The following is a 21,984-nucleotide window of genomic DNA, read 5'->3' as shown; positions in this document are numbered from 1 at the left end:
TGGCTAGCATACAGGGGCTGATCTTCAGAGCAAGCCAGCTCCCATGAAGTTAATAGGAGCCATCAGAAAACTAGACCAATAATTGATGCAACATTTAAGTAATCAGGATCCAGATTGCCACAGCTAGCTGATACATAGAAGAAATGGATACAGACCTGAAATGGAAGGGGAGGTGGGAAGGTTAAGGATAGACTACATCATTAAAGGATTTTACAAAGCCGTCTACAACTAGAGTTACTTTCTATGAATATTGATGGCTACCTTCAGTTCTAACTCATTTTCCTGAAAAACTGGAAATCTTTTCTATAAATATATAATTTATGAGCATGTCATAAATTGATGTCAAGTTAGAGATACTTTTCAAATCAAAAAAGCAGATTGGCAAACATTAAATTACTGCAGTTACAAGTCATGGTTTCTGAATAACGTTGATCTAACCTGTAATTAATTTTATCTTTGACACAAAAAGTTTAAATTAAATCTATGTAGCATTTCAAGAGTTATGGGCTGCTGTATACACTACTCTACTTCATCTAGAGCCAGGTTCTGCTGCCCTTATTCATATTTAATAGTATTCTATTCTCTGAGTGCTCCCCTTTCGCTCCCAATAAGAGTGGCAGGATCTGGCCCTTGGTAAAATGGGACACATCTGGAATTTTTCTAGTGTTTGTGCCATAGCAAAGTTTATTTTATTTTTTATCTACAGGACAGTGACACATATGGATGTATTTATGCATCTCTGCTAGCCACATAACCAGCATTCAGATGCTACTTACTTGGGTGACCTTGGCTGATAAGGGATGAAATTCATCCAAATTTAGTGGAATTACACCTGGGATGAATTTGGATGAAGGCTTTTAAAAGGCTGGTCCTACTTCTATTGAAGCTAATGGGAGGTTGTCACTGAGTTCAAGCCTTCAATAATTTACCTGGTGTAGAATCCATGACTCAGAGAGTCTGTGTACCTCCAAATCCTTTCACCTGAAACCTGGAACATGCTGCTTCCTAATAAATGATTTAAATGATTATTATGTTTAACTATTGTTGGTTTTCTATGCAAACCTTAAAGCAAAAATGAGGGCTAAATAAGCAGCATTGATTTTAGTCACATCAGTGAATATGAAATTTCCTTCCACTTGTAACATACATTCTGCACTCTGGCAGTAGGAGCAGCCTAGATTATCAAGGAGATTCATTGTCATTAGCTGCAGAGAAAGCTCTTGATTGACTTGCTCCCATCCCCCCAAGCTAGAGGAAATGCGCTAGCAGGAATAATTTAGCAAAGAGATGGGTTATAAAAGGTCACTAATGGGAAGCAATATTTATCAACATAATGTCCTTAAGAGATCATAGATTATTAATTACTACAGAGTCATAAACTCTAGTCAAAAGAAACTTAATTGCTTTAAATAAAAAAATCACTGCAAGATTAGTAAGGAATGTATAACACCAGCATGATATCTGGTTTTACAAAAGGGCCACAGACATCAGTAGCAGGGCTCTTGGGAGGGTTCATTTTCAATCTGCCCATGCTCATGTGAGAATTGCTCTGATAATCTTACTGAGCTCTTTTGGCAAATGTATTCATCAAATAAATAATTTACATTATAAAGGCAGAGGACAAGAGATGCACAAAAGCCATCAAATGGGATATTTCAATACAGTCTTTTCATTTAGGAAATGGAAACAATCAAAATTGCATTTTTCGGCTCCTGAAGCCTATTTTAACCATAACCTGAGCATTGTAAATTTCCTGGGATAGCAGCAATTCTCTAGAATCCAATGCCCACATGAACTATGCATTAAGAAAAACTATCTTTGTAATAAATCTATAATTGGGCACAGGGACACTGGTGGATTGTTATGAACCAAGGTAGAATTCACCCTGGCAGTTACATTGATGTTGTTTGCAAACCGATATGTTACCAGCTGCCTAGTGAGCTGGATGCTTTGTTCTCTTATATAACTGATTAGATTATAGACTGTAATTCATTTGTGCTATATTATATCATTTTATATGTATTATTCCATATGATGTTATGCAGCTTTTTTACCCACTTAAGTTCCTAGCTCCCCTTATGTTGTCATTTGCATTATATCAGAGGGTGGAGAGTTTTTTTGGCTCTTTTACAAAATACCTGTCTGTCATGCCATTGGATGAACTCAGAAGGGCTTTTTATTTTTATCCTTTTCCCAAAATCTGGAAGGACAGCAATTCTTTGGGTTATTCTTAATTCCAGTAATTAAGTTAGATTGGAGGATTTAAAAACTATGCTCACCTGATCACAGCTGGTATTTTTGACTACAGCTCTTAAGACCATCTAATTTGCTTGCCATCCTGGCCATGTCATATTTCAAATCCCTACACAGGTTCCCATTTTCCTGCATTTCTAATTCAAGCTAGTTGTCCTTGTGCTCAAGGCTTTTCAGAGCTGTGCCCTGGTTTATTTATCTTTTACCTCGTCACTCCCTGTCTCATCCCTTCTATCAAGGATGCCAGCCCGGACTGCCTATCTGACCATTTCTCTCAACTATTTTTACCCCTTCTCTAACATATCTCCATGCACATGAAATGTAAACTCACAGTGAAGACTACCACCATCTCCTTCAAATCTTCACTTGAGACACACTTCTACTGAGACACCAAGAAAAAATTGGTAATTTCTTGATTTACAAGAAATTAGCAATAATAATTGGTAGGTTGAAATCTCTTTGAATATGGTGTATATTAAAATGTTCATATTTTGATCATAACCCTCTCCTCCTTTTTATTTTGATCATCTTCATACACCTGATCCTGAAGTTTTTATGCATGGCCTCTTCTGGCTTTTAAAATATATGAATAAATAATAAAAAGAATAAAGCATAGATAAAGACTAAATTGACATAATTGCTGGCTCAGCCTCAAGCAAAGAGTAAAAGCCCTGAGAATGAGTGAACAAGTAACTCAATGCTAGAGGTGTTCCTTCCAAGACACTATTGTGGTACAGTGGCAGAGTTCTACTACTGTGGTAAGTACATTCTGTGAATAGATACAAGGCTTCAGTTTCCAGTACCATCAGTTTGGCATTTTTTACCAAATCAACATTAACTGAAAAAAATTGAAGAAAAAATTGTCTTTCCACATATTCCCAATATGGCGGCGTCTTTATCAGTCACACCTGATGATACATGGGAGTACAAAGGCCTTTTTAAAATAATTAACCTTTTTAAATTAAAGGAAAGGAAGGATGAATTTACAAGTGAAGTTCAAAATCAAGAGTTAAGAAATCTGAGCTGTCAGCCCAACACAGACTTGCTGAGTGACTCTGGGCAAGTTACTTAACTTCATTGTGCCTCTGTTTCCCTATCTGTATGTATTATTATCCCGACTCTATTTGTCACAAAGGGGAGCTGTGCAATTTAATATATTAATGTATGATTCTTACATAGAAGGTGCTATAAAAATACTGTTATGGGCTTGGCTGACCCTTGTGATGAGACAACGACCATCTTCTGTTCTGAATAAAAGCCACTGTAAACAGGTAGCTGAAATAGTGGCAGTAGCACCCAAAAGCACAGGCACATGGAAAAAGCTGAGTAGAAGCGGAAGCATGTGGCCAAAGGGTTTCAAATGCAGGGGCTAGAGCTTTGATGGGTGGAACTGTGTGTGTGCGCATGTGCCCCCCCCCCCCACACACACACACACGACAAGATGAAGCACTATGGAGGAAGGAGAAGCAAGAGAAAAAGAAAACTAGACACATGCAGCTTGAATGAATGAGTGCTGTGACTAAGGAAGCTCTCTTCTGGTACCTCCTGTGTTTGGAGAAGTAGGATTTTGTACATCATCCCTTGTAAATAAACAAAACTGTATCAAAGAAAATATGAGACTCCATTGTCAATTTTTCCTTTCAACTGGAACACTCATAGGTCCCAGAACTTTGGCTAGCTGTTCAGGTGGAAAAGAGTGTTAGGTAAAAAGCAAGTCCTACTCACCTCTCCAGCACCCGAGTTTGTGCGGAGTTGGTATAGGGCTCAGAGATCTGTCAGAGACCAGACAACAATTCGTTGATCAACGGGCTCACACCATCCTTAGCTTAAGAGCAAAGCTTCGGAGTAAGTGTGGCAAGTTTATTAGGGTTGAGCATCAATATTTATACACAGAAGTAAACAAAGTGATTAACAGATCATAATGGTCAAGCATAATCAAACAAGATTCTACAGGATAAAACAGGTTAAAATGTAAATTAGAAAAGACAAAGGAGGAGATGGCTACTTATTGGGAGGGGGGAGGTGTCAGGAGTAGTTCGCAGGTCAGAGCTTTTGATTAAAAGTTTCAGACAGAGACATGTAGTCTGAGTTAAGTTTCAGTTCATAAAGAGTTCAGACTCAACATTCCTCCATTTGTAGCTTTGGGATAACTATTTACCAAAGCTACACCCCATTTTAAGGAGCCAAAGGTCGCTTGGCAATTTCAGCCTGGGCCAACTCGAAGAGAGTAAGGCCTTTGGCTGAAGTAGGAAAAGAATAAACTGACCCACATGAGTTTTAACCTCGTGGGAATATCTAATAAAAGCATTATCTTCATAAGCAGAAAATAAACTAAAAAGGCATAATAAAAAACATACAGTTGTCAGAATAAAAGGTCCTCTCATTTTTTCCGAGTCAATTTAAGTCTGATGTCTGAAAGAGGTAAGCTGGTCCACTGGTCAGAGGCAGTGTCCTTAGTGGTGGCAAGAGCTGCTGGTCCGTCACTGTGGTCCACTACGGCTGGCTTGACGTGGGAGTGGTGGATCCAGGACCTCGGCTGGAGGGCGTCGCCACGAACGAACTTTTTGGCCCAGACGAAGTCCCCTGGTTGGAACGGGTGGATCTGTTCTTCTAGTGGCACGGTCTGGGAAAACTGCGAGGCTTTCCAAAGGGTACGGAGGTGAGCCTGTAGGGAGAGAAACTGGCACGCGGTCATATGATCCCCTCCCAATAGTGAAACATCAGCACGTGGTAGCGCCCCGCCTTTGAAAGGGGGGTGTCCATAGAGCAGTTCAAAGGGGGATAATCCCAATACACGGGTTGGGCGAGTACGAAGGTGAAACAGGACCAAGGGAAGTACCTGAGGCCACTTTAACCCTGTTTCCTGACAGTATTTAGCCAATGTAAGCTTAAGCTCCCTATTCATACGCTCAACTTTCCCGCTAGACTGGGGGTGGTAGGGTGTATGAAAGGAGTGTGAAATGCCCAGTCCTTGTTCTAAACGGCCAAGGACATTACCAGTAAAGTGGGGTCCGCGATCTGAGTCAAGTATAAGAGGGATGCCAAAACGGGGTACAATGTCTCTAAGGAGGATCTTCGCCACTGTGGCAGCAGTACAATTAGCAGTAGGAAAAGCTTCGACCCATGAAGTCAGAGGGCAAACCAAAACAAGGAGGTGTTTTTTCCCAAAAGCCTTTGGCATATCTGCAAAGTCAATTTGAAGATGTTGAAATGGAGCAGCAGGTGGCGGTCTTCCACCCTTAATTTTGTTAAGAGGCGGAGCAGGTCCATTTCGCTGACATGTGCTGCATGCTTTCACTATTGACAGGCAGTAGGGTTGAATGCCTGGAGCATACCAAAAGCGAGCGATGGTGTCCACAAGGGCGTGTGTGCCGTGGTGACCCCCCTTATCATGGTGCCAGCGAACTGCCACGGGGTATGTGGAGCGAGGGAGGCAGGCTCGGCCATCCGGCATAAGCCAGGTCCCTTTGACCAGAGTGGCTCCGAGGCTCTCCCACGACTGTAGTTCAGCAGCGGGTACTGGTACGGGGTAAAAGCATACTTGCTATCAGTAAAAATGGTAACGGTCTTACCAGCGGCCAACTGGCAAGCTCGGGCCAGGGCATAGAGTTCGGCGGCTTGGGCTCCCCAGTTGCCTGGCAGTGAGGCGGCCTCTTGAATGTCCCATTCAGAGGTGACTGCATAACCGGTGAAACGCTTGCCATCAACATAGAAGGAGCTTCCATCCGAGAAGAGGATGCAATCAGGGTTGTCCAGTGGCACGTCAAACAGGTTGTTCCTTATCTGTAAGATGCTATGAACTACTTTCACACAGTTGTGCTGATCCTGGAGGACTGGCAGGTCAGGAAGCAAGGTAGCTGGATTAAGGGGCCCACACCTTTTAAAATTAGATTAGTGTCTTTTAGGAGTTCGGCCTCTAGCTGCTGCTGACGATGGGCCGAAAAGACTTGGGTTGTGCCCCTACGCAGAAGGGCTGACAAGGCATGAGAGGTCCAGACCGTGGTAAAATGACCCAGGGTCAGGAGCAAGGTTAGCAGTCAGTCGGTGGAGCGGTTTGCTCAACTCCCCGCAGGACGGCAACCAAGGTCGACAGAAGCCAATTAATCCTAAGAAACCTCGAAGTTGTTTCTTGGTGTTTGGCAGAGGGCAGTTTTGGATAGTCTTTATGCGGACTGGGTCCATTTGTCTCCCCTCTGGGGTTAACAGGAAGCCCAGATATCGGACCTTCTGTGAGACCCACTGAATCTTGTTAGGGTCTACCTTGTGGCCTCTGGTGTGTAGGTATAATAAAAGTGCCTTACCATCGATGCGGAGGGCGGCTTCTTCGCGGTTACCTAGTAGGATGTCATCTACGTATAGGACTAACGTGGATCCCTGCGGACTGGTGAAGCCTTCCAAGTCGTGGCGTAGGCACTGGCTGAAAATCGTGGGGCTGTCTCTGTAGCCTTGAGGAAGTCGTTGCCAGACATAACTTTGTCCCTCCCAGGTGAAACCAAAGAGATATTGAGAGTCTGGGTGCACAGGAATGCTGAAAAAGGCTGATTTTAAGTCAATAACAGTGAACCACTCAGCATCCCAGGGGATTTGGCTGATGATAGTAGCTGGATCAGGAACTACTGCATGAAGAGGGACCACATAGTTATTAATAACCCGTAGATCCTGTACAAAGCGCCAACGAATAGGGTCTCCATCCTTTTTAGGAGGCTTTTTGACAGGCAGTATAGGGGTATTACAGGGAGTGCGCTGAGGGCGGACTAGCTTTTGTGCAATGAATCCCTCGACACTGGGGCGGATGCCCTCCCGGGCTTCCAGCGACAGGGGGTATTGGGGGACTGACGGGGGGGCTAAGGAGGGCTTCACTTGAATCCTTACTGGCTCTGCCGAAAGGAGCAGGCCAACATCAGTGTCAGAAATTCCCAGAGGGTTGAAGGCAAGTCAGTGAGGTCAGGGAGAGAGAGGGGGTTTCCCAATTACCCTGAGTTAGGGCCGAATCTCCTAACACTGTCATCAATAATCCTACCCCTTCAGGAGTGCAGGTTAAAGTAGCCTCAAGCTTACAGAGTAAATCCCAGCCCATCAAAGGGATCGGACAAGCTGGGGAAAAAAGAAAACGGTGAGAAAAACATTTATCAGCATAAATAACATTTAGAGGCAAAGTGAGTCCCAGAGACTGTGGATTGCCTTCCACCCCAGTTGCAGTTTTAACCTCAGAGGATAGCCAGGGAGAGGGGGCATGATTTAAAAGAGAGAAAGTAGCTCCAGTATCAATGAGGAAACAGACAGGCAGTCCCTGGACTGAAAGGGTTAGATGAGGCTCTTTGCTGGGAGGGGAGAAAGTGAGGAAAGAGCCGGCTAAAGACATTAAGGAAATAAGACCATCACATTGTTTGCCTTCGCCCCCGGGGTACCGTCATTGAGAAGGCTGAGTTCGCTGCAGCTGCTGCTGTTGCCCGTAGTTGATCCAGGCCTGAGGAACGGGCTGGGCTGGTGGTGCAGCGGTGTATTCGTCCCTGGTGTAAGTATCTGCGGATGCGACCGGACCCTCTGGGCGTCCCCAGGGGCATTCACGTTTAAAGTGACCGGGCTGTCCGCACTGAAAACAATTTCCTGATGGCTGGGGTTGCCAGGACCCTCTTCCCCGAGCACCCTGAAATCCCCTGCCACGGCCACGGCTTCTGCCTCGAATACCACCGCGAAAAGCTAAAGCCATCAACTTATATTCTTCCTTTTTCTCTTTCTTTCTACTACTTTCCCTTTCTTTCTCCCATGCAAAACTCCTCCCGAGGTGTGCCCCTCCAATTCCTCCTTGTCCCTCTGCAGAGATTCCAATCTGGAGTCCTGCAGATTCCCCTCTGCGCTCTGGAGAGAGCCCCCCTGCGGAGGAATAGGGGCAGGTGCAGTGGGGACCAACTGACGAGTTAAAACACGCCGTGGTTTACACCCTTCATCGAAATAACATGGAGGGGGTTCACTCTCGGGAGAATACCTGACTGCCATAATTTTTAAAGATTTCCACAGCTCTGCTGCTGTGTCCCAACAAAACCAGTAACATAACTGTCCCGGATGGTCTTTTTCGATCTGGCTCCTTACTCCTCTTAAGGCAGCCTGTTCGAAAGAGCCATACGAAGGCCACCTCATCTCCGGGTCGGCCAATACCGCGGTATACCCAGTCCAATTTCTTACACACAGTGTGTACAACTTCCTCCTAGACATTCCTGTCTGTACTGGGAGTTTCCCTTCATTCCATAACTTATTTACAATCCCCAGCGGACTCTCAAGAGGCACGCTAGTCCCTTGACCCATGGTGTCTGACAGGAGCCCTCCAACTGGCGTTTATCCTGCTGTCCAGTACACGACCCCTCCATATTGAATTGGCTGGGAGAAATCTCCCGTGGCGCCTGCCAATTCGTATATGAGTGGTCTGACCACTGGACAGAGGCACCGCACCAGAAGGAATCCCGGACGAGCCCCCAAATTGTTAGGTAAAAAGCAAGTCCTACTCACCTCTCCAGCACCCGAGTTTGTGCGGAGTTGGTATAGGGCTCAGAGATCTGTCAGAGACCAGACAACAATTCGTTGATCAACGGGCTCACACCATCCTTAGCTTAAGAGCAAAGCTTCGGAGTAAGTGTGGCAAGTTTATTAGGGTTGAGCATCAATATTTATACACAGAAGTAAACAAAGTGATTAACAGATCATAATGGTCAAGCATAATCAAACAAGATTCTACAGGATAAAACAGGTTAAAATGTAAATTAGAAAAGACAAAGGAGGAGATGGCTACTTATTGGGAGGGGGGAGGTGTCAGGAGTAGTTCGCAGGTCAGAGCTTTTGATTAAAAGTTTCAGACAGAGACATGTAGTCTGAGTTAAGTTTCAGTTCATAAAGAGTTCAGACTCAACAAGAGTACCTTGACTTTTTGTAGAAAATCAACTGAATGAAATCATATTGCCAAACCCAAGTGTTCAAAAATCAGTTGGGATCCAAAAAAGGGTCTAAATTCCCAAAAATCATTAGGTTGGCTAATAAATCATGAATTTTTTTAAAAAATGCAGCTGGGGTCACATTTTCAAGCTTTTTCCTGCAACCATAAGTGCTAGAATTTTTTTTTAAATGGAAGTTGGATTCTCATCTAATCACTCCAAATGTTGTGGCACTTGCAATGAAATTGTGAAAGTTGGTAACAATGAAAATCTGACCCTTTGAAGCATTAAAGCGGCTTGTACATTTTAAGTATTTAAATGTTATAGACAGTGAAAGGAGAAGGCATTAAGGTGTAATTAAAAACCTCCAATTTATCTTGGAAATGTACATAAGAGTTGTCGCTACAGCAAAGTCTCTGAGAAAAGATATGAACTTTTAAAAATGCTATAGACGATCTCTTTAACGAGGAACTAGCAGTAAAAGATGTGTCTTATCCAGTTTCTTTATAACATATAGGAGCATGTTACACACACTTGAGCTGGTTAAAACCTTTTTTGATTGAGAAACATACATAATGTTTTACTTGATGCCTGCAAGCCACGCTGAGATGAGCAAGAGGGGTTGTCTAGCAGAGTGTTTTCTGTTAGCATCCTAGACATTTATAATTTACTTCCTGTAGCGATGTTTGTAGAAGGTTTTAATTTAGAGATGCTCCCTCATAAGGGACAGTATTATGAACATAGGAATCTGGAGATGTGCCCTGGAGACGGGAACACCACATGGTGGTGTGTAGCAGCTCACTAGAGAAGCTCTCCAGTTTGTTTTATTCCTTTCTCATTCACTGGTTTGTTATTTAAGGAACCCCAAGATCGTTATGGCTTGAATTTGACAGTCTTCAAAGTAGACCTCCCTTATCTCCTCTGCCCATGACAAAATAGGTGCTGGGTACAGTAGGTGGAGGTGAGGAACTTTGGGAACGTGTCTGGGCACTGGTAGGACAATTGATTAATTTCTATTATATTTATCTTTTGTTCAGCAGTTTTCAATCTACTGATGAAAAGTGCTTTAGAAGACCTAAATGTTTGTTATTATTAATTTGATCTGTGGAATTGATGGGTCTCTTTGTTTAGAATTTTCTAAAGGCTTGTCAAGGGCACCCAAAGCACTGGGTGGGTGCCCTATTGTTAGAGTTTGGAAATATTCAAACAAAATAAAAGGTACGAAGAGGGTTAAGCTACTAACACACATCCTCCTCAGTGTCCTTTTTTCCTATGAGCTGATACGGAGGAAGAGTGAGAGAGGATTTATCTGCACACTTCAATTGTATTTTTGGAGTGTAAAATACCTGAGAACAATCTGGAAAGGGATGCTAATCAAGTCTGAACCTAAAATCTTCTGCCTCCAATAATTTATTACTCGGATTAAGTAGAAATTATTGTCTAGCATACACAGTGCAAGAAATACCATATATTGTTATAAAATGTCACTTATCTTGTTTATATTTTTACTATAAGAACTGCTAAACACAAAAGACCTTATTAAATACATTGTCTTCATATTACTAGAATTAGAGATTGAACACAAGACAAAGGATCTAAGCACTATTTTCCCTTTAGACACTAATGTTGCTTTGTATCATACAGTAATTATAAATCTCATATAAAGCATCTATCACTCTTGTTAGCCAAAAATAAGAATAAAGCTGTGTGCAGTAATTATATACTCTGTATATAGTTCAAGTATATTTACACTATTTACTATAGAAAGAGCCTTCTATTTGCATATTTATTTGAGCTTCCCATGAATTAAACATTGTATAATGAAAACTTACATATTTTTACTGTATTCTTACAGTTTGTCACACAGAAGCTATATGTATGAGTCTTTCAGTGTAGATTATATATCAAGCCCACTTTTCTAGGGTTTTAACTTGGCCTTTTCATATTACATTATTCTGTGGGTAAATAAAACACTTTCTCTCTAGCTGTCAATCCAGTAACTCTGTTTCCACTACAGTTTACATTAAAAAAATATTGACTGTTTATATTAGGTTAAAAATACACTAAAATAACAATGTTCTGATTTAAGTACATATAATTTATTATTTTGTGCTTCAAAATCATCTTTAATCCAACTTCTTGGGTGTATCATTACAGGCATAGTGTATTCTTTTGAAATTCTGAGCCTTACAAAGGACAATTTCCTAACTCAAGAAGTATTCAGCCAATATGGGGGAATTCTTTATTAGACCTTGTCCTAGCAGATAAAGAACTGATTATATACATCGGTACTTAAAAATTAATGGTAGCTTAGGTACAAATGATCATGGCTTGATCACATTAATGTGCAAGCAGAATAAATCCAGGCCAGTAATATGTGTACTTAGTACTTTAATAGGACCAGTTTCACAAAGCTGAAAACAATTATGAGCCGAATGAGCTGGAAGGAAGAATTGAATCAGAAAAGTGTGGATGGTAATTGGGAATCATTTAAGAACGCCTTACTAGATGTACAAAACACCAGAATCCCACAATCGAGGAAGAAGACTGTGCTGGTTAAAAAAAAGTCAACCTGGCTAAGAAGGGAAGGCAGCTATAAAACAAATGAAAGAAAGGGGAACTTGATAGTAATGAAGTTAATCAATAAATCAGAAGTGGGTCACAGTATTACCACCCTTACTTCTGCGCTGCCTTCAGAGCTGGGCCGAGAGTCATGGGGTTCACATAAATCTGTTAGTCTTTAAGGTGCCACCGGACTCCTTCTTGGTTTTGGGGTTCACCCGTCCCTCTGTAGTCCAGAAGGGCTCTCCTTTGGTGCACCAAGGGGGACTCCACCATTGGCAGCTGTATAGTTAATGAGACACAGGATTGTAGTACGATAAAGGATGGTCTCATGGTTAAGGTAGTTGAATGCTGCCCTGGAGAACTGGATTCTATTCCTGTCTCTGCCATAGAGGTCCTATATGATACGGGGCAAGTCACTTAAACCAAGCTTTTCACAGGTAGCCGTTGAGCACTCACAGCTGCAGCTGAAGCCAATGGGGGCTGGGCTTTGAACACAAATTTCTGTACAATACTGACTATTCTGAAATATCAGGTCCTAAATCACTCAAATTGGGCAGCCAAAATTAGTGGATACTTCTGACCTGAATCTCTCTGTCCCTCATTGCATAGTCAACCTTAATTTTGGTATTTCCTAACTTGAGTTATTGATTTTAAAACATAAATAACATTTTTCTAATGATTTATTTCAGTCTATCATATACATATTACACACTGAGAATATACTACTTATTGTGAAGAAACTATATACTATATTACTTTAAAATATCATCACCTTTGATGCAGTAGAAGAATACAGGTCTCTAAACATGTTCTCATTAAAAACCATAAAGAATACTTTGAAAGAGCTTAGCAAACCTTTTGAGGCTCATTTGCCTAATTCATTTTTGGAACATTGATTAGCAAGGAAATGTAATTGCTTTTCTGTCTGTATTTTAATTTCCAATGCAAATACAAATTAGGAAATGTTATTTCTATAGTAAGACAAGGACTAAATATTTTTTTAAAAGTCTCTGGGCAGAGTTAGAAACATAGAATCATAGAATATCAGGGTTGGAAGGGATCCCAGGAGGTCACCTAGTCCAACCTCCTGCTCAAAGCAGGACCAATTCCCAACTAAATCATCCCAGCCAGGGCTTTGTCTAGCCTGACCTTAAAAACCTCTAAGGAAGAGGATTCCACCACCTCCCTAGGTAACCCATTCCAGTGCTTCACCACTCTTTGAGTGAAAAAGTTTTTCCTAATATCCAACCTAAACCTCCCACACTGCAACTTGAGACCATTATTCCTTGTTCTGTCATTAGATACCACTGAGAACAGTCTAGATCCATCCTCTTTGGAACCCCCTTTCAGGTAGTTGAAAGCAGCTATCAAATCCCCCCTCATTCTTCTCTTCTGCAGACTAAACAATCCCAGTTCCCTCAGCCTCTCCTCATAAGTCATGTGCTCCAGCCCCCTAATCATTTTTGTTGCCCTCTGCTGGACTTTTTCCAATTTTTCCACATCTTTCTTGTAGTGTGGGGCCCAAAACTGGACACAGTACTCCAGATGAGGCTTCACCAATGTCTAATAGAGGGGAATGATCACATCCCTCGATCTGCTGGCAATGGCCCTACTTATACACCCCAAAATGCCGTTAGCCTTCTTGGCAACAAGGGCACACTGTTGACTCATATCCAGCTTCTCGTCCACTGTAACCCCTAGGTCCTTTTCTGCAGAACTGCTTCCTAGCCATTCGGTCCCTAGTCTGTAACAGTGAATGGGATTCTTCTGTCCTAAGTGCAGGACTCTGCACTTGTCCTTGTTGAACTTCATCAGGTTTCTTTTGGCCCAGTCCTCTAATTTGTCTAGGTCCCTCTGTATCCTATCCCTACCCTCCAGCGTATCTACCACTCCTCCAAGTTTAGTGTCATCTGCAAACTTGCTGAGGGTGCAGTCCATGCCATCCTCCAGATCATTAATGAAGGTATTGAACAAAACCGGCCCCAGAACCGACCCCTGGAGCACTCCACTTGAAACCGGCTGGCAACTAGACATGGAGCCGTTGATCACTACCCGTTGAGCCCGACGATCTAACCAGCTTTCTATCCACCTTATAGTCCAATCATCCAGCCCATACTTCTTTAACTTGCTGGCAAGAATACTGTGGGAGACCATATCGAAAGCTTTGCTAAAGTCAAGGAATAACACATTCACTGCTTTCCCCTCATCCACAGACCCAGTTATCTCCTCATAGAAGGCAATTAGGTTAGTCAGGCATGACTTGCCCTTGGTGAATCCATGCTGACTGTTCCTGATCACTTTCCTCTCCTCTAAGTGCTTCAGAATTGATTCCTTGAGGATCTGCTCCATGATTTTTCCAGGGACTGAGGTGAGGCTGACTGGCCTGTAGTTCCCCGGATCCTCCTTCTTCCCTTTTTAAAGATGGGCACTACAGTAGCCTTTTTCCAGTCATCCGGGACCTCCCCCATTCACCATGAGTTTTCAAAGATCATGGCCAATGGCTCTGCAATCACATCCGCCAACTCCTTTAGCACCCTCGGATGCAGCGCATCCAGCCCCATGGACTTGTGCTCGTCCAGTTTTTCTAAATAGTCCCGTATCACTTCTTTCTCCACAGAGGGCTTCTTTCTCCCCATACTGTGCTGCCCAGTGCAGCAGTCTGGGAGCTGACCTTGTTTGTGAAGACAGAGGCGAAAAAATCATTGAGTACATTAGCTTTTTCCACATCCTCTGTCACTAGGTTGCCTCCCTCATTCAGTAAGGGGCCCACGCTTTCCTTGACTTTCTTCTTGTTGCTAACATAACTGAAGAAACCCTTCTTGTTACTCTTAACATCTCTTGCTAGCTGCAACTCCAAGTGTTATTTGGCCTTCCTGATTTCGCTCCTGCATGCCTGAGCAATATTTTTATACTCCTCCCTGGTCATTTGTCCAATCTTCCACTTCTTGTAAGCTTCTTTTTTGCGTTTAAGATCAGCAAGGATTTCACTGTTAAGCCAAGCTGGTCACCTGCCATATTTACTATTCTTCCTACACATCGGGATGTTTTTTTCCTGCAACGTCAATAAGGATTCTTTAAAATACAGCCAGCTCTCCTGGACTCCTTTCCCCTTCATGTTATTTTCCCAGGGGATCCTGCCCATCAGCTCCCTGAGGGAGTCAAAGTCTGCTTTTCTGAAATCCAGGGTCCGTATTCTGCTGCTCTCCTTTTTTCCTTGTGTCAGGATCCTGAACTCGACCATGTCATGGTTGCCATCCACTTTTGCTTCCCCTACTAACTCTTCTCTGTTTGTGAGCATCTGGTCAAGAAGAGCTTTGCCCCTAATTGATTCCTCCAGCACTTGGACCAGGAAATTGTCCCCTACACTTTCCAAAAACTTCCTGGATTGTCTGTGCACCACTGTATTGCTCTCCCAGCAGATATCAGGGTGATTAAAGTCTCCCATGAGAACCAGGGCCTGCGATCTAGTAACTTCTGCTAGTTGCCGGAAGAAAGCCTCATCCACCTCATCCCCCTGGTCTGGTGGTCTCTAGCAGACTCCCACCACGACATCCCCCTTGTTGCTCACACTTCTAAACTTAATCCAGAGACTCTCAGGTTTTTCTGCAGTTTCATACCGGAGCTTTGAGCAGTCATACTGCTCTCTTACATAAAATGCAACTCCCCCACCTTTTCTGCCCTGCCTGTCCTTCCTGAACAGTTTATATCCATCCATGACAGTACTCCAGTCATGTGAGTTATCCCTCCAAGTCTCTGTTATTCCAATCACATCATAGTTCCTTGACTGTGCCAGGACTTCCAGTTCTCCCTGCTTGTTTCCCATGCTTCTTGCATTTGTGTATAGGCACTTAATATAACTCGCTGATTGTCGTGCTTTCTCGGTCTGAGACAGGAGTCCTCCCCTCTTGCACTCTCCTGCTCGTGCTTCCTCCTGGTATCCCATTTCCCCACTTACCTCAGGGCTTTGGTCTCCTTCCCCCAGTGAACCTAGTTTAAAGCCCTCCTCACTAGGTTAGCCAGTTCCCCTGGGCAGTGCCCACTGATTCTGTTGACACCTTTGAGAAGCAGTGGGTGTTGTCTGGGGTTCTCTGTATCCCCCTCTGGTTCCCTCATTTTCAACCTTTGACCTCTCTCCCATTCCCATTTTTCCATTTGTTGCCCACATATTCAGTTGTGACCTGAGTTTAGTGGTTCCTCCCCCTTAGCTGAGGGAGTTGCCTTTAGTTTTGTGTGTGGCCAGACCTGCCTTTCCGAGATCCACAAATACTACACACCTTTCAACTTCTCCAACATATGAAGCAGAAGTCCTAGAAACAAGTCTCCTATACTATACTACCTTGATTCATTCCCAGAGCTGGTCCTTCCTGTGCTCTGAATAAGCCAAAGAGCCTGAGGAAAAAAAATTGTATGTGATTATGTCACTAAAGTTTGTATCATAATGCATACATACAAGGAGACTGAATTAAGGGTGCACAGCTGCTTTTCTGATCACTCTCCCCTCCGCTTTGGGCCTGCGAAGATCCACACGCCTAGGGTCAGGGAAGCATGGGCTATCAGTCACAGTCCATAAAGCAGCCCTTCAGCGCAGGGCAGCATGGCCTAGTGATCAGAGTCTATAGCGCCACCCTTCAGTGGAGGGAAGTGTGGCCTAGTGACCAGAGTCCATAAAGCAGCCCTTTGGTGCAGGGCAGTGTGGCCTAGTGGCCAGAGTCTATAGCATTGGGGCACCCAAAACTGTGATTGGGAGTTTGAGGTGAGGAGACTGGAACTGGTTGGGAAATGAGACTGGAAGCTGGAGGGGAAACTGGGATTGGGAGCCAGGGGTGACAAAGATTGGGAGATGGTGAGGGAAACAACAGAGGGACTAGGAGCCAGTTGCGTGCGAGGTAACACACATTGGGTAACACACACGAGGTAACACCCAGGTATTTGCCTTATTCAGGTAAACCAAACATTTTCACAGAACGAGGTAATGCCACACATATATGTACGCAGACACACATGTACTTCACAAACACACAAACTTATATTACAGGGAGGGCTGTTATTAGTAAGGTTGCCTGACACTTCCCATTATAAGACTCCATTTTCAGTTGTTTATTACTTTGCCAGACTATAACTATTTGGGCTGAAAATGTCCATGCCAAAGATTTGTCTCAGGCTGAAGTTTTCTGAACATTTGCATCCAAAACAGCTCAGCCATTTCTGAGGACAAGGCTAAGGAAATATATGCTGTTTTGCTCATATTAAAAAAAAAATCATGAGATTTTGAGCTGCTGTAGTGCCCCCAGGCTTGGGGCGAAGGGCTAAACATTTGGCAGGGTTTTGGTTGAACTGGTGAAAATCCACTCAAATCTGGACAACTTATAAGTCTTTGAAAAACCACATGCTCAAACTTGTTCAATTTTAGCAGCTAAAAATTGCTGAAGAATCTGTAGGCGCCGACTCCATGGATGCTCCAGGGCTGAAGCACCCACAGAAAAAAAAATAGTGGTTGCTCAGTAACCACTGGCAGGCCCCTCCCGATCAGCACCTCCTCATCCCGTGCCTCCTGCCCGCTGCTGATCATCTGTTCAGCGGTGGGCAGGAGACGCTGGGGGGAGGAGGAGCATGAGGATGAGGATGAAGAGGTGGAGCAAGAGCAAGTCGTGCTCGGGGATGAGGGGAGGAACAGGGCAGGAAGAGGCAGGGAGGGGTGGGGCCTTGGGAGAAGGGGTGGATTAGAGGTGAGGCCTGGGGCGGAGTGGGGCTCAAGCACCCCCGTGGAAATCAGAAAGTCGGCGCCTGTGGAAGAATCCATCCTCACTGAGGTTTTAACAACTCCTGGTGCTGACCAAAGCAACTGAGCATGCTCCATTCCCTTACAGCACCTAAGTGTGACTGCACTACACATGAACCATCCCACAGAGAGGCAGAGCAGGCTCCAGCCCTGTGCTATGGGGGCTCAGAAAGTTTTTCCTGCTCATTGCTGCTCTGGGCTTGGTTGGGGCTGGGTACTAGGTACTGAGAGCAGGAAACCTGTCTCTAGTGCAGAGGTGGGAAAACTATGTCCCACAGGACTATTCTGCCCGGCCCCTGAGCTGCTGCCCTGGGAGGCTAGCCCCCGGCCCCTCCCCCGCTGTCCTTGCTCCCCCACAGCCTCAGCTCGCTGCACCACGGGCGCAATCAGGGGTGAAAGTAATTTACAGGACTTTTACCGGTACTGCCGGAGTCCTGAGGTGCGTGGCCTCATCTGGAAGAGGCGTGGCCTCTCAAGATTTAAAGGGCCCGGGGCACCAGCTGTGGCTGGGAGACCCAGGGCCTTTAAATCAACCAGGGGCTCCCAGCTGAAGAGGTGGCTGGGAGCCCCCCGGGGCTCAGGGGCAAATTAAAGGGCCCTGGGCTCTGGCCACTGGGGGGAACCCCGAGCTTTGCAGGGCTGGGGAAGGGATTTAAAGGGCCCAGAGCTCCTGCCGCTGAGGGGAGCCCCGAGCCCTTTAAATCCTGGCCCCAGCCCAGCCGCCGAAGCCGCCACCAGGATTCAAAGGGCTCTGGTTTGCCCACAGTGGCGGGGAGCTCTGAGCCCTTTAAATCCCAGCCGCGGCCTGGATTCAAAGGGCTCTGGGCTGCCCATGGTGAGCAGCACAGAGCCCTTTCAATCCTGGCCGTGGAAGCTGGTGCGGTCCAGCACGGCATACTGGCTCTTGCCGGTACGCCGTACCAGACTGGACCAGCTTACTTTCACCTCTGGGCGCAATGCTGTGGGCAGCGGGGCTGTGAGCTCCTGGGGTAGCGCAGCTGCAGAGCCTGGCCTGACCCAGTGCTCTGTGCTGTGTAGTGGCTGGCTCCAGCCCCTGTAGCACTGCCAGCCACCGGTGCTCCAGGCAGCGCAGTAAGGGGGCAGGGAGAGGGGGAGGGAGGTTGGATGGAGGGCAGGGGACTTCAGGGGGTGGGCAGGGGCTGGGGGTGTGGATAGCGGTGGGGGCGGTCAGAGGGCAGGGAACAGGGGTTGAATGGGGCGGGGACTCTGGGGGCAATCAGGGAGATGGGGTGGTTGGATGGGATGGCGGGGGGCAGTCAGGGCTGGGGGTTCTGGGTGTGGTCAGGGGACAGGGAAAATGGGGGGTGGATGGGGCAGGGGTCCTGGGGGGGCAGTCAGGAAGGAGGATCGGTGGATGGAGTGTGAGGGGCAGTTAGGGAGAAGGGGGTGGATGGGGCAGGGGTCCCGGGGGGCAGTCAGGAAGGAAGAAGGGGGTTGGATGGGGTGGCAGGGTGCAGTTAGGGGCGGGGTGGTCGGGGGGTTGGATAGGGGATGGGGGCCAGGCCATGCCTGGCTGTTTGGGGAGGCACAGCCACCCCTAATGGGCCCTCCATACAATTTCTGAAACCCAAAAAGTTTGCCTGCCCCTGCTCTAGTGCTTTCACTGACTGGAGTGTGGTTGGCACCCAGGCTGGGTTGAAGGAGAATCTGTCTGGTTTGAATGTATAGAGGACAAACGCCATGTGAGAGGGAAAGGTAAGGATTGGGATAAGGAGTCTGATGAAACTGTGATAATGGCTTAGGTGGAGTGGGTACCCATGAATGATTACATAACTTGATGAATAGCAATTAACTTCTAGACTTTTACTTTTCACTCGGTCACTGATAACATACAACAAGAATGATTGCCATGTCTTATTCACAAACAAGAAAGCTACAGCACTGCCCTCTCTAGTTCGGAGTCACCAATCACCCTCTGTGGGGCCCAGGATTCTGCACATAGGAATTGGTTGGGCAGGATCTAGAAGTTTGGGGGAGGAGTTTGTCTTGAGGGAGGTAAAGGACAAGGCATTCTGCCTCCCAAGTGATAGAAACTACAGTGTTAGGTGCTAAAAAAACAGATACAGAATGTAGATGAAATGTCCCCCTCCTGGCTCCTCTCCTGCAGATATGACTGTGAGCAAGTATAATCTAGACCATTGGGATCTCTCAGCTATGGCCAAATACAGGACATAGAAGACATCATAATGTGGAGGAATTAGCACAGGGCTGGGAGACTGGAATTGTGAATAGTAATCCCAGCTCTGCCACAGACTCACTGGAGGGGCTTGGAATGTCACTTCACCTCTATGTTTCAATTCCCAGAGTGGTAAAATGGAGATAGTTATAGGGTGTTGTAAAGACTAATTAACCGAAGTTGCTAATGTTTGAAAAGCATTTTTAATATGTAAAGTGTTGCATACACATCAACCGTTACATCACTTTAGTATTATGTAGCAATGTAGGTAAACTCTGTGGACTGATTTGGTTTTAAAAAAGTACATGGAAACCTAAACTCTTCGTAGAGAATATATTGGATTTAAACTGCCCTGGATAACCTAGACCGCACAGCTAGCACAAGGCAGTGAGAGCAGCCTTTGCCTCAGAATGACTGAAATGGCTCAGGAAATAAGTCTCTTATAATTTATTAAAGATGAGCCCAAGCTAGAATTTAAATTATGCCTTTGCAGTGCTTAAAATCTGATTATGAAATAGAATCCTGATTTTGTGAGTAGGTCCTATTGATCCCTTTAGTGGGCTGAACGAGATACAAATCTGAATACCCTTGAATTTAGGAGTGGGGGGATCAAAATCTGAACCCTAACCCAGATCCATATTTTGTGACTGCACCCCCCAGTCCCTCCCACGTAAATTTGTGGCTTACTTATATAATGCCATTTCTCACCTGTTGTTCTCTGATGGAAACTCACAATGTTGTAAGGAACATGGTGATGAATATACAACTCCAAGTTTTTATCATGAGTTTGTGTCTAATTTACTAGTTCCTGCCCAATAGGCTAATTTTTGGAATTGCCAGCTAAATATGGTAGTGCCCTAACTGGGTATGGCAAATAAATATTTATTTTCTGGGAAGTTGCTTTGGCATTATAGTGAGTGTAATAATGTGCAAACAGGTTCTGTGATAGTGTGTAACCTTTAATAAATAATCTCACATAAACCACAAGTTGAAGCAATCTCAGTTTCAAAAACCAAGCTTGTATTTTCAGCTTACATTTGGGACCTAGAGGCAGGATTCCAATTCAGGCATTTTAAAACCACAAAGGGCTTGGCTACACTGGAGAGTTGCAGCGCTGGTGGTGGGTTTACAGCGCTGCAACTTACTCACCGTCCACACTTGCAAGGCACATACAGCGCTGCATCTCCCTGGCTGCAGCGCTGGCTGTACTCCTGCTCTGCCTCGGGTATAACTATTGCAGCGCTGGTGATGCAGCGCTGCTCCACCAGTGTGGCCACCAAAAGCGCTGTTATTGGCCTCCAGAGGTATTTGGAGGTATCCCAGAATGCCTGTTCCACCACTCTGCTCATCAGTTCGAACTCTACTGTCCTGGCCTCAGGTGACCCGCCCTTTAAATGCCCCGGGAATTTTAAAAATCCCCTTCCTGTTTGCTCAGCCAGGTATGGAGTGCAATCAGTTAATCTTTCCAGGTGACCATGCCTCCACGCGCCAAACGAGCCCCAGCATGGAGCAATGGCGAGTTGCTGGACCTCTTCAGTGTTGGGGGGAGGAAGCTGTGCAGTCCCAGCTGTGCTCCAGCCGTAGGAATTACGACACCTTTGGCCAGGTATCAAAGGCCATGCTGGAAAGGGGCCATGACCGGGACGCGCTGCAGTGCAGGGTTAAAGTAAAGGAGCTGCGGAGTGCCTATTGCAAAGCCCACGAGGGAAACCACCGCTCCGGTGCTGCCCCCACGACCTGCCATTTTTACAAGGAACTGGACGCGATACTTGGGGGTGACCCCACTGCCAATCCGATGACCACGATGGACACTTCAGAGTGGAGGGAAGAGGAGGGGGAGGGGGAGGGAGAGAGGGGGAGGAAACCGAGAGTGAGGGTACTGGGGTGGGGGGAGACACCCCGGAGTCCCAGGAGGCATGCAGCCAGGAGCTCTTCTCAAGCCAGGAGGAAGGTAGCCAGTCTCAGCAGCCAGTACTTGGTGAAGGAGAAGCAGAGGAGCGGGTTACCGGTAAGCGGCTTTTATTTTCAGGATGGAAATGTTTCGGGAGAGGAGGGGAGGTTAGGGCTGCATGCATGCATGCCTAGATGTGGAATAGCCCATTGATGTAGTCTATCACGTCGCGGTAATCGGCCTTGGTAATCTCTTCAAAAGTTTCAGCTAGAGCGTGGGCAATGTGCTTGCGCAAGTTTATAGGGAGAGCCACTGTGGTCCTTGTCCCAGTCAGGCTAACGCATCCGCGCCACTGTGCCGCGAGGGGTGGGGGGAC

Source organism: Mauremys reevesii, linkage group 3, assembly GCF_016161935.1.
Source record: "Mauremys reevesii isolate NIE-2019 linkage group 3, ASM1616193v1, whole genome shotgun sequence".
In the NCBI taxonomy this organism is placed as follows: Eukaryota; Metazoa; Chordata; order Testudines; family Geoemydidae; genus Mauremys; species Mauremys reevesii.
This window is presented reverse-complemented; position numbering follows the sequence as displayed.